We start from the raw sequence: 13,923 nt of genomic DNA, 5'->3' as shown, positions 1-13,923 counted from the left end.
CTCTTATAGAAGATAAATGATCATTCATTTTCTCTATGCTTTCTTACTCGCTCTTGCAATAGTTGTGTAAACGCTTGTATATTAACAAATTATTAAACGTTTCATATCTGTAGAAAATAAAAAAATATTACGAGAAAAATTATTAATTTGGATATGCTGATTGAATGCAATAGACCAAGCAGTGGCAAATAAAATAAACATCAAATCTACTTCATTCCAACAAATAAGTTCACGTGACGCATAACTATATGAAGGTCTCTTCACACGTCATAGACAATCTTGAAAACTTGTTATCAACGAGATTTAGTCCAAACGATATCCGTAACCTTACTTGTGTTTAAAAACGCAACAAAAAAACTCCCAATTCCATGGAATTACTGTATAGTTATCGCATTTATATATTTTTTATTTTTCCCAATAAATTTGTTCACTGTTATACGTATCATCGGAGGATTTGTACATAGAACTTCGATGAGTTTGGAGAAGATCGTGAAAATTCAATGAAACTACGAATGTGTCCCAGTTTAAATACATAAATATATATTTAAATTGGGACATTTGCTCTAACTCGTGTCTAATACATATTTGAGCAAAATTGCGCATGCATAAACAAAGATGCGTCAATACCGAAACGTGCTTTGAAAAATCCTCAGCGTTTTATTCATGAATTTGTAGTAAATAATGATTTTTCTAGGAAAGAAAACCAAACAACAAAATAAAAGCCTAAATTTTTTTAATATAGAGGTATATGAGGTTGACCAGGATCAAAAAATTTTAAAATGTCTTGTAGTACAAAGCCCTCGGTGCAGTCCAATCTTAACTCGTATGTAATTTCCAAATACGGAGGTACCCACAAGTCAAAATGCATTGTAAATTGCAACTTACATGACAAACTTATTATAAACCCTAAAGTTCAGGTCTACAGCGCGATGAATCTGTGTCAAAGAGAATCACAAGACGCACCAAGAATCAAATTCTTATAATCCGTTGGCCTTAGTTAGATAGTATACGGAAAAGCTCATGATTAAATCTTTGGAAGCTTCAAAGATATACATTTGATAAAAGTTGCATTTAATCTATTCGAGATTGCAGTAATGCAGCATAGATAATTGGTTAATGATAAACTATCTCAAAAGGTTGATTCTTCTAATTCTCATCAATAAGGTGCTTCACCTTTATGATATAAGCTTATCAACCTATAACTCTAAGTATTGAAGTCATTTCCAAGCATATTCTTTTTCATAAGAAAATTTGCTTGCGTGTGCTCTTCCTGCCACGTATATCATACCACTTCTGTCATGAATACACGTTATTAAAGTAAAAACCTATGTTATTGCCTTGTTTTATGGAAATCGAAATTCTGCATTTGACTAGAGAATAAAAGCTGTACAAGAAATACACCAATTATTATGAAATGGTTTTAGTTTGAATTGTTATTGCCTAAATAATCTTCACTTTGATTCCGGTGAGTTGCAAAGAACTATCCTGTTAAAAATATAATCTGAAGATTTGTACTCGGAAAATAGACATATAAATAAGGAAGAAAGACAGGTTTTATGTGATCAAATTTAACTTCTGACACAATGAATTTTCTAATGAATGAAAAAATCCAAAAACTTCAACCTTACGTTTTAAAGCATTTCGGTTTTTAATATTGACTATTGATGAGAGTACAATGCAACTAAGTCTGAAAAACTTACAAAAAAATCTTCGGTCTTCAGGTAATTCAACACTATTGACTTCTTCACCGTTTTTACTACCGTCTGACTACAAGCATCAAAACAACAAGAATGACTTGTTTTGCAAGTTCTCATATCTACATAAATTTTCTAAATTTGAGAAGATCACAGCAAGATATAGTGACCTGGCGACCCTTGGTGGCGGTGATTGGAGGAGTTTTGAAAGGACGTAGATTAAATTTTACACGCGAATGCTTTCGAAAATGACTTTGGTGTGAGACATAAGCAAATACATTAGAGGAAACACAAAAAAACAGTCGGTTATTCATCACATACATCACCATAAATTTCGTTCAAACAGCGAAATAGAAAAGCTAAATATTTCATTTTCTAAACCATTAAACTGGAATTTACTTTCTCTTTATCGCATTTTTCACCATATTTTAGCCATATGATCTATTATACGAAAACCGCTGCCAATATGAGTCAATGGTGAGCTCTTATAGAAGATAAATGATCATTCATTTTCTCTATGCTTTCTTGCTCGTTCTTGCAATCGCTTTGTAAACGCTTGTTTATTAACAAATTATGAAACGTTTCATATCTGTAGAAAATAAAAAAGTATTACGAGAAAAATTATTAATTTGGATATGCTGATTGAATGCAATAGACCAAGCAGTGGCAAATAAAATAAACATCAAATCCACTTCATTTGAACAAATAAATTCACGTGACACATAACTATACGAAGGTCTCTTCCGTCAGGGTAGCAAAATAAAAATAACGCCTTGTTTGCAATGTCGTCATAAAAAGATTATTTTAACAATGTAGAAACTTCAACATAACAGTAGGAAGTACTAGTCCGTATTCTATGCATTAAAAAATGGCTTAGAAAACGATTTCTGTTGCCCCCACTCGTGCACCTTCTTTTCAATTTTGTTGCGTGAATACTTGGCTATCAGTGGCGTAGCTAGAGGTCGTGCTTTGCCCGACCAATCATTTTTTAAACTAAGGTTTTTTTGTTGCACTGAAATTTCAATATTTGCTTACAATCTTAACGAATGTAAGCAAAAACAAAATTTTTTTTAATGCGTCCTTTGCATTTTGCAATACGTCATGTTGCACACACTATACTTGTGTTTTAGCCCGATGCCTGCCTTAATCAATGCCCTAAAAGCACAAGCAACGTCTTTCGCCTGTTTTTAGTCGTGCTCACTCAGGCCGGCACGACCAAATTATATATTCCTAAAGGGTTAGAAACGACTGGAATGAGATGCAAAATTAAGCAATTGTATCTCCATGAAATGTTCCAAAAAGTCTTCCTTGCTAAACCGAACTCCTTTGTTTTCATGCAAAGGTGTGAAAGGCGAGTTTCTGGCGCCTGAAAATCAGAAGACTATAGCTACTCTTTAAAACATAGAGAAGACTGAAAATATGCGCTTCCCCCCCGAATATAGGTAATGGAATGCTCACTTGAAGGGACTAATTTAATTCAAATGCTGGAAAATCCAGATAATGTTTGATATACAGAATAATGTTTGATATATTAAGGTCTGACGCAATATAATTTTCCTAACGTTGTTAATATATACACCCTAAAAGAAATCACAAACTTAAGTATTTTTAAAGAATGTCAGTCTTTAATTATGTAAGAATACAATATAACAAAGTCTGGTACACTTACAGATAAACCACTGATCTCCAATCACAGTTTCCAATAGGTATTTCAACAAGTGTATTTCTATAACATTTTCCGTCAGGTAAGAAACATCAATAATAAGGCCTTGTTTGCAATGTCGTCATAAAAAAGATTATTTTAACAATGTAGAAATTTCAAAATAACAGTAGGAAGTACATTTTTTTGAAAAAATGCTTTATGTTATCCATGGGGGGAGGGGGGAGAATGAATAATTTGTGGATTTAAATGTCCTTCAAATGTATGAAAAATAAATAGAAAGTTATTACATAGATAGTAAATTCCCCATATAAAGTGAATCATTTATAAGTCTAAAATAGCTGGTTAATAAATCATTCAACTTTAATTTTTTTTCTCCTCATCGCTACTTTTAAACTGAATAAAAACTGGTTCTGGTGGTAGGACTTTAACACCATTTATTGGCACATAATGCTTCTTTCTAAAACCGCTGTCATTATGAGTCCACGATGAGCTGCTCGTCTCTTTATTAAATGAACCGACGTTTTTTCTACTTTCGTTTCCATTCCTCTCACACGTCTCACCATTTCGTAAACGCTGTTTATAGAAAATAGAAAATGTTGTACGAAAGAAGACAATCTAAAGCAAAGATGTGAAAGATTTTTGAAACTTAAGTTAAGTAAATAGAATAGACCTATAGCAGTGCAAGGACAAACAAATAAAACATCAAATACATTTACTTTATATTAGATAGAAATACCTCTAAAGTTTCTTCAAATGATTCATTATGTTTTTCTTGATCTGATTGACTTCTGTCTTCAACAACAACCTCCCTGTTTTCTTTAACGTTTCTTTCAAGTTTGTTTTTAAATGATTTATAACTACCACGGGAATATCCATCCGTAGAAATATCTGATTAGCTGTCGCTTGGCCGTGGAGGAGTGGGTAAGAATTCAGAAAACTCACTGCCACTGACAATGGACATGATTTTTGGCTCATGTGATTTCCCTTCCCACTTTTTGTCGGAATAAATTGCCTGAAAATTTTGATCCTTAATTTGGTCTTGAAGGACAGGCGATGATTATAATCTACTTCTGACGCATCTGAATGTGAGCAGAGTTGTGATCGACCAGAAGTTTTGTAATAAGTCGAGGTTTTAGCATTTTTAGCATGGGATAGTTTTGGACGGTTTTCAACTATGTATCTTTTATTATTACCAGAGCCACGACTTTTATCTTCACAAACTTTCATTTCGTGATTCATGTAATCTCGTGTACGAGTTGAGACTTGATATTTGGCTTTTCTTCTAGGTGGTAAGTAATAAGAGTGAACATCTTCATAATTTTCATGTCTTGACGGCGAATTTCGAAGGTTTATTGTCCAGGCAGATGGTAAAGGTTTTCGTCTGCGAGTCGTCGAAGATTTAAAAGATTTTTTGTAGTTCAGTCTTGAGTGATTTCTTGGCAATGATCTCCTTTGTCTACAAAGAGCAATGGTAATTTTAGAAACTTTAAAAACCAAAGGAAAAGACAACAGGGATGTATTGCTATCGCTAATTAGAAGGGCTCTTATTCATATATTCATGATATGCTGAAATAATATATTTTGAAATGTATTGTTATCTACGGATTTATAACATGCATATATGAATAAGAGCCCCCCCCCCTCAATTAGCGATAGCAATACATCCCTGAAAGACAACGTGTGTGTTTGATAAAATTAAGCATAGTAAGCCATTGGAGGTGAATAAATAACAGAGTAGGATTACGTGTGCAGTTGAATTCAAGTCAGTAACTTGTACTGCAACCAAGCTGTAATAGTATAAGTGCTCTGTAGTAGTACAACTGACCTGTAAGAGTACGACTTTCCTGGATGATCAAATATTCTCACAACAACAATAGGTTATTGATGAACATTAGACATATCATCGCCATATTGACTGTAGCCCATGTTGGTATAATTTCTCACTGAATCACTGGAATCATGTTTCTTAAACGGTTGTCATGTGACGCCATACTACGTGACGTCATTGTGGTTGTCTTCTTGGAAGACACGTTGATTGGCTGTAACCTCTCTGTACTTAGTGGGGCATCGGCCTTTAACTTCACACATTCTCCATGTTTATCGTTAACATTGAAATAACAACTTTCTTTTTCTGTTTTCATAAAACTCCGAAGACTTCCATTTTTCAACAACAAGAGCAACTCGTCTCTCGTTATTTCAACGACTCTCGTGGGAAACACGGATCACGTCATCTAAACGACTCTTTAGATTCACGAGTTTCATTCGCTGATACACCAGCATTTTGAAGGGTTTCACGAGACATTTGTAACCTGTTTCTATTGCCAACATTACTCTCTTCAACAGACCCAAGATCTTCTAAGCCTAAAATAAGAACTTTGTCTGTTTTTACGTTATATTCAACTTCACCTTGTTTGCACCACTAACAATTTCGTCCAAAGTATTTTCTCTCATAATTTTAGTAAAAGTTTTACTGTACATGCCTCCTTAAGCAGACTCTTTTCCATCCTTTGCATCGAATTTAAGAAGACAAAGCTTGAATTGAAACATTGAAAATGTTTGTAGAAAAAGGAAATCAAGCGAAGTGATAACGGTAATTAATACGACAAGTTTTTTTAAAATAAACATGTTTCAACATCTCATGATGCCATCTTCAGTATATGAGAAAGAGTATATACTGAAGATGGCATCATGAGATGTTGAAACATGTTTATTTAAAAAAAAAATTGTCGTTTTTATTAAATGTGCTTTATCAATAGTGCTTTTACGCAGTTACGATAACGGTAATTATAGAGTTGGTAGCAATTGCCAAATATTTGGGATGTGACCACCATTTTCAGTCGGTGTAATATAGACTGCAGTTTTCATTATTTTCTACAGAATCTTAAACAAAATTGTGTTAACAACTTACCTCTCGAAAAAATAATTCGCTCTAATAAACCACCATTAAAGTTTGAAAAACAGATAAACCAATAGCAATGGCAAGCGGAAACAGATCTTAAATTCTTCTTTTATTATTCCGTGAGTCATTCTGGAGACTCAGTTCAACAAGTAAATATTGACATAGAAAAGACATCCTTTTTCCAGTCTTCAAAATGTGAAAGTAACCATATTCTTTGCAATATTGTACATTCATCCATGTTCTAGAAAAGTGGATAGAAACACGAAATTTGCGGATTCGAAACGAAACATTTTTTGATACATTTTTGTAAAAGTTTTCCATATTTGAATTAAAGGTTTAGATTTGCAGACTCACAGATTAGGCTTCGGACACCGGCAAGAAAAATGGAAAGTCATTTCATACATACGCAGTACGAAACTACGAGACTAGATTATTAACGATAGTAATCGTTAATAGACAATGAAATCATTGCATATTTCATTCGTTAAGGAAAAAAAAAGTTTACGCCGAACGGTGGAATATTTTCACATAAAAATAAGAATTTAAAAAAGTCTTGTTTAATGTTTAAAGTTTGATGTACAAGTACTGACCTGTAAAAGTTTGACTTTCTTAGTAGATCAAAAGTTTTCACAGTAAGAACAGTTGTTGGTTTTGAACATTTAACACATCATAACCATGTTGACCAACATAGTACACCTTCTCACCAGTGTGTTTATTGGCTGTAAACTCTTTCTTTAAGTCATGGAACATTGGTCCTTAAATTCACATATCCTCCATAATTATCATCAACGTTGCCATCATTGCTTTCCTGTTTTTTTTGTTTTCATGAAACTCTAGGTTAGACTTCCATTTCACAACATGGTCCTCGTTAAAAACGTCATCGGGAAAATAGAATTAGCTACGTCACCTACACGAAACGATAAATTTTAAGCTGAGAAATAATGTAAAACATTTACGTTATCAACATAAATATAAACTAAGTGATGGTTAAGTACTACAGTTGTAAAGTAACTTCGAGCATCTTAAAGTTTGTGTTGTAGATTTTTTCTATCATAATCGCAAATATTCATCAAATTTTATTTAAAGAAAACGAACTTTCAACAGCCTATATGGCCTAAAATGAAATTTTTCCACCTTTACGATTCGCAACATGGGTTTTATTGAGTAAAGATTGCTGCATTGATGGAGCCAACGACAATAATAAAATCTTCTATAGTGACTGATATCTTCATTATCAGTGTCTGTCTCAATGCACATCAAATCACCTTTAATTTCACAGAATTTAACAACAAATGCATCCTACCCGAGATATTTCATAAGTCTGTTTTTTGATATTTATGTTCACCATGTTAAGGCTTTTTCCTTGAAAATTGTCTGCAAAAGAAATTATTTCTATTTTGAGGTTCTTAAATTTACATTCAGATATGATTTGGCTAATATCACCAACATATAAAATGTACATGAATATTAAAAGCCAAACATTTACCACAATGTATTAATTTGTAATGCATTCATTTTTGTCTAAGCTTTAATTCGGAAATAACTATAGAATCACAGTGTAAATGTCGCACAAGTGACGGCAGAATCACCCAGTACTTAATTTTTATACTCTAATCATGACGATATGTATTGACATGTCGCAGTTCCTAAAATCACTTTCGACCACTTGTGAAGCACTAAACGCGCGGTAAATACAAAAAGCTAAATAAGTTTACATTTTACCTAAGTTTTTAAATCTCATCAATACGCTATAATTTTAATTTTATTATTTTCATCTTAACTTCTTATTTAGATCTACTGGATGAAAACTGTAAGAAGTCGTGCCTTTTTTCTTGATTTTTAGAACTGGAAAAAATTTGCCTGTTCTTGTGTCTCCCTGTCGCAGTAAAATGCTTTAAAGTCAAAGCAAACAGAGTCGACAAAGTTTCAAACATTCAGACAAAGATGGTGCATAGTCAACAAACAAACAAACAACATTTGTATACCGGCCAGTATTAATCCCCGCCAGGGGGGGTTGACTGGTGAATGGTTGACTGGTTGACCATGAATTTTTCCACGCCAAACGTCTCTATCTCTCGTTATACCCATTGCCTTCATATCTTTGTTCACAGCATCCATCCATCTCTTTCTCGGTCTACCTCGTTTGCGGACTCCATCAACATTCATATGCAACGTTCTACGAATTTCAGCACTTTCTTCCCTCCTTTCCACATGCCCAAACCACCTCAAACGCTGGCGCCTTACCCAATTCTCGATACACTCAACACCAACTCTTTCTCTAATGTCTTCACTTCGAATCCTATCCATCAACGTTACACCACACATCATCCTAAGCATCTCCTTTCCGTCGACGCCAATCTTCTCAGGTCCTCTGCTTTCGGCGCCCAACACTCTGCTCCATATCCCAAAACACTTCTAACACATGCCTTGTACAATTCTCCTTCTGCTTCAACGAAGTCGACTTTCCGCACAACATTCCCGACAACTCTCTAAAACTCCACCACGCTGCTTGAACTCTGTTCCTCACCGCTTGCTCGCACCCTCCACCATCATTTAACACATCGCCCAGATATTTAAACTCCGATACACCTTCCAAACTCACGTCACCCAGTTCAAACCGTTCAATCGCGACTCGCCCACCACTTCGACACGTCCCGCACTCAAAATCAGTTACTCTTGTCAATGCACCACGGACACCTGAACATCTTCCATGAACCCACTTACTGCATTTCCCACACATTATCGAATTCACTCCAACTCTTTTCCCACACACACCACATGGCCATTTATCACTGTCCTTCACCTCCACCTGCCTCGAGCATCTCATGCCCTTCGTCTTTGCCTCATTCACTTTCAGTCCCTTTACTTCTATTGCCGTTTTCCATTCTCGGTACCATTCCATGACTTTCTGCATAGTGCAATTGACATAACCAAACTGAGTATGTCAAAATTACGTAGAACATACTGATACTGATGACAAGTGTGAACTATAATAACTAAACAAACGTAACATGAAGTGTTTATGAGTTTGAAAATATTTTCATGCTTTCATGAATATTTAAGAACTATGATAAACGTTCTACTTTGTCAATTTTGAAATGTTTGTTTTTAATTACATCAATCCTGTATTATGACTAGTGTCCAGCAAGATATGAAATGAAACAACATACCACAAACAAGAAACAGGGTATGTTTCTCATTTTCAGGGTGATAGTTCAACAAACTTGTAACAAAAATTGTGATTCACTTTTCCACCTTAATTCACAATTTCACACCCTGAGATTCGTGACCAGTGTAAAATGGCCTTTCAGCCTAGTTTATCACAAAAGAATATCATGCCTTTAGTAAAGTGAAGACAGTACATACATGAGCAGTGCATTCATATTCAAAAACTGACAAAAGTCTGTTTTGATCAATGACATTTGCCCCACAAAAAAACATTGTTGCAATATCAGTTCATCATGAATAAATTTAAACACAAACCTTCATTTTTAACAACATAAACAATGACGAAATATGACAAAATATACAGTTGAAATAACCAAATCATGTTGCAATGACAGGAATGTCTTCAGGAAAACTGACCAGAAATTAGCAAATACTTGATTTAAGAAAGTAAAGTGCAGTTATTGTTTGACAAATATATATTGGCACATGTAAGATGCTTAAAACTGATCAACTATATAAATAGTCTTCAATACATCACAAGTGTATGATGTCAATCACCAACAATTTACATATAAACCATTCACCTTTCCTTGAGCTTTAAAGATATAATCACAAACAGAGCAACCTAAAACACTTCTCCAATTCTTTTCCAGAAATATATCCTGAAATATACATGAAAAACATCATATGACATACAGTCACCATTTTTAGTGGATAATGTTGTGATAAATAAATGATTGAGGAGACTGAAACTATTGCATTCAAATGACACTTGGTAACACCTTTCTGACGTCAAAACTTTTAAAATTACAAATACCAGCGAATATCACACAATTCTCATGACATTTTTCATTTTATCTGTGCATTAATCATGTCACATGATAACTTCCTTATACCTTCCCTTTGTTCAAGCTTACCTTCATACAAAACCAGGAAAGGAGCCAGTCCTGGTCCATGATATTTCTCGTATATTTAAATTAAAAAAATGGTTATAAATCTATTTTCATTTAAGTTCATTTCGTAATCATTTATTATATTTCTACTAACAACGATGTTTCCATTTTAAAAAATCAACATTCATGTTACTAGTCCCCAGTCTACTTTAGACTCATAAACTATTAAACCAAGCAATGAAATGAATATGAAGTAATGAAAGTACTCAATTAATTTACTCAGAAACTGGTGTCTGTAAAACTTGACTATTTTTTCTTCTGTACCTTTATATTAGCCACAGATGCAAATATATTTCTATAGCTGTATTTAGTTGTAAGATACAGCTCGATCACTAATAATTATAATTTTTGAATACACGCTTTTCATGATATGTAGCGACGAAAATCATGTTGAAGGTAAGGACATTTCTAAAACAAGCTCTTAGCTACAGAAGGAAATTTCGCAAAAAATTGCGCAAATGCAGTAAAGGTAGCAGCAGGCGTTCTTAGCATGTTAACTTATATATAAAAAGTCCTACCGTATCTTGGTTCGCTTGACAGCAAATTAAAAACACTTGAAAGCATAGCAAGAAATGATCTCCTTGGCAGTGTAAGTTGCTGTAAGCAGGGTGTTCGAAGACGATGTCTCAATTTTGAAGAGCCATCTTCAAATGGATTCTTGTCACAACAACAAAGCTTTGTTGACTTAGGAGGGGAAGATTTACAAGGAAAATCTGTAGATGGCGCATCAAGATTTACCGAGATGTTCGCAGAAAGTACTACAGATACACAATCATTGCAACGGATAAATCTTGCAAAAAATCCTTTGAGCAAGCAGGAAATGAAGCCCGAAGAGCTTTCCATACCACTGTTCTAACACCACAAGAAAAAACAATAGCAAGAAAGGTCCACATTGCCAGCGCCATTTTACATGGTTTAGATGACATCGAACAAGCGAGATGTGACTTCATGCAACCTCTTGCTGAGCTAAACTCCTTGCCAGAAGTTAAGAAATCATTCTCCATTGTAATGAAGAATTCATTAAAATCAAAGTTTTACTCAAATTGGCGAGACATGCAGTGTTGTCAAAACTGTACTCACAATTAACATAGTCTTGGCTAATTTCATTTCAAAATACACAAATTATAAAATGGCTGTTTTTCATTGGCCAGTGGTCAGCTGTGATGAGCAAATAATTCATCCAATCCACCATAGAGATATATGGATGAAATTGGCTATGTAACTCCACCATGCGATACCGCGGACGTTAATGAAGATTCTACGATTCTGGTTCATTCAATATTTTGAAGATCAAGAAACGCACCTGTTTAAACTCAGAATGGGAACAAGATGCCGTTGAAAATTTCGGTCTTCGAACCATTACCTCACGAACAGGTGCAGCCTATTCACGAAGCATTTCCACAAACGAAAAAGGTTCGAAAACACTCGTTCAAGTAAATTCGTCCGAAGTGCAACGTGTAACAATGAGCAAGAATGAACTAGTGCACGTTATTTTGCGAAAAAATCTCAAGTATTTGTTAACAGTTTACAAGATGGAAAGAGATAGAGTCAACAACTCAGAAGAGTATAAAATTGATCATCACTTTACTTTGGATGTTCTTGGAAACTTGCCCGATACTGCAAAATTATTCATGGCCAAATTGCCAAAGGATATTATAGTCATTGCCTTTTACGAGGTTTTTGGAAGCAACGGTCTCACAGTGGCATTTTGTGATAGCAAAGTTAAATTAGAAAAATTATTCCAAATCAAAGACGAGAATCGTAATGCCAAGTTTCTTGTTTTTTTATTTTCCTTGACGGAAGCACGATACTTGTTACTTACATATGTCGTAAGAAACCTGTGAAGCATAGAATAACCACTTACGTTGATAAATGAAAACGTTCTAAAATAATGGAAATCCAAGCACCATGCAGCACTGGAAAAGGAAGAAATTAATGAACCATACAAAAAACTAACATATAATCCCGAAGATAAATCCATCTCTGGCTACGACCTGAATGTTTCTAAGTTAATCATGGAGTTCGTGTAATAAAAATTAATACCCAACATAAAGTTCTGATTAGAGCCATAGAAATAGACAAAAAACAAATTGTAAAATTAAATTTATTGTAACGTTTCGTCTTTACTTTTACTTTTGTTTTTTGGTCTATTTCTATGGCACTAATCAGAACTTTATGTTGGGTATTAATTTTTATTACACGTATTCGATTTCCGCTCGGCAAGTCTCTCGCTATTATTTTAATCATGAGGTGCTTTGATGCAGAAACTGGACACCTAAAGTTCTTATACATTCTTTCAACTGCAGTATATGGTTCACGAATCTTCAATTCAGAGGGATTGCTGGTTCGTGAACACTTTATGTAAATTGTTTCAGCATGCTTGAAGCAAACTAATTCATAATTATATTAGAATTTATCTCGCGGAATTATTGCAGTTAATAATCATATAGTTGTAAACTTTAAAAAACTTTGGTGAATTGTTCCCAAAATTTCGATAACTCATACTTTATAATGGCAAAAATACCGAATAGTTAAAGCTATATTTGTTATGCGTGACGAGTGAGCTACTCTGGAATTACCAATTCTCGACACGGAAGAAAAACCAAGAAAACACAGGCGAATTTAATAAAAAAATTTATTAGCAATAGTAATTTTCCCCTACGAAGTGCCAACCATGGAATTCGAGCGGTATCATGAAGAATTTGATAACCAGGAAGTAAGTTTTGGACAACGTCACTCCGCCCCTGAATTGCGAGTTTCTTAAAAACGACAGAGTGAGTCAAATATGCGCACCCATTTCATCGAAATTAATTAGTTTGTTCAAGAAGCTTGTGAAAGTTAGTTGCATTTTAAATGTTAGTTACCGGTGCGTATTTCTAATCCTCCCCGTTATCATACACAATTTCTGCAAATTAGGTGAGACTTTTTGCAAAGACCGCAAGTTAGGTAAGTTATGGTATCTATATATGTAATATGTTTATATGCTTAAAGCTTTAAATTGAACTTTCGTCTTCTAAACAACGTCACGCACTCATAATCAATTTTGAAACAAAACAATCAAAAATACCATGTTTGAGTGCAAATTTCGACACATTGCAACTTATAGCTCAAATTGATCAGTAAAACGTCGAAAAATGAAAATTATTGTCAACGTTATCGAAATCTACCGATTACATATTCAAACGTGAAAATAGATCCGGTGGATGTTGATTAAAATAAAAATTGTAAAACATGCACAAATCAAAATTATTTTATTTAATACGATTCATTAAATACAAGTATTTAAGAACAAGTATTCATTAAAGAAATAATACTCACAATAGCTACAATTAAATTCTATGATGACACAAATGATCATACAGCTATATATTATATATGCTACGATGGTACTGAATATGTTTTATACAGGTTTATTAGTAATATTAGATGCTACGGTGATCCGTGATACAAATGTTTATACAGCTTTATCACAGAATATAGAACTAACCAGAAACGACACTCCTTTGAAGTTTTTGATCACGCCGACAATTAAAGAGAAGAACATAC

General features: G+C 34.0%; 1 protein-coding gene and 1 long non-coding RNA gene across 2 annotated transcripts in view; both read right to left on the bottom strand.

Moving 5' to 3' along the window:
- Positions 1–13,923, bottom strand: part of LOC124438779 — a 130,883-nt gene that overhangs the window by 22,904 nt on the left and 94,056 nt on the right. The window lies entirely within an intron of this gene.
- Positions 81–10,488, bottom strand: LOC124437989. The gene is made up of 11 exons (XR_006945925.1): positions 10,342–10,488; positions 10,009–10,086; positions 9,740–9,857; positions 7,560–7,630; positions 6,847–7,163; positions 6,266–6,497; positions 5,183–5,718; positions 4,094–4,813; positions 3,364–3,930; positions 1,701–2,283; positions 81–107 (listed from the first exon to the last, which is right to left on the bottom strand). It is a non-coding gene; the product is annotated as an uncharacterized LOC124437989 (long non-coding RNA).

This window comes from Xenia sp. Carnegie-2017, unplaced genomic scaffold, assembly GCF_021976095.1.
Source record: "Xenia sp. Carnegie-2017 unplaced genomic scaffold, XeniaSp_v1 HiC_scaffold_19, whole genome shotgun sequence".
NCBI lineage: Eukaryota > Metazoa > Cnidaria > Anthozoa > Malacalcyonacea > Xeniidae > Xenia > Xenia sp. Carnegie-2017.
This window is presented reverse-complemented; position numbering and strand designations above follow the sequence as displayed.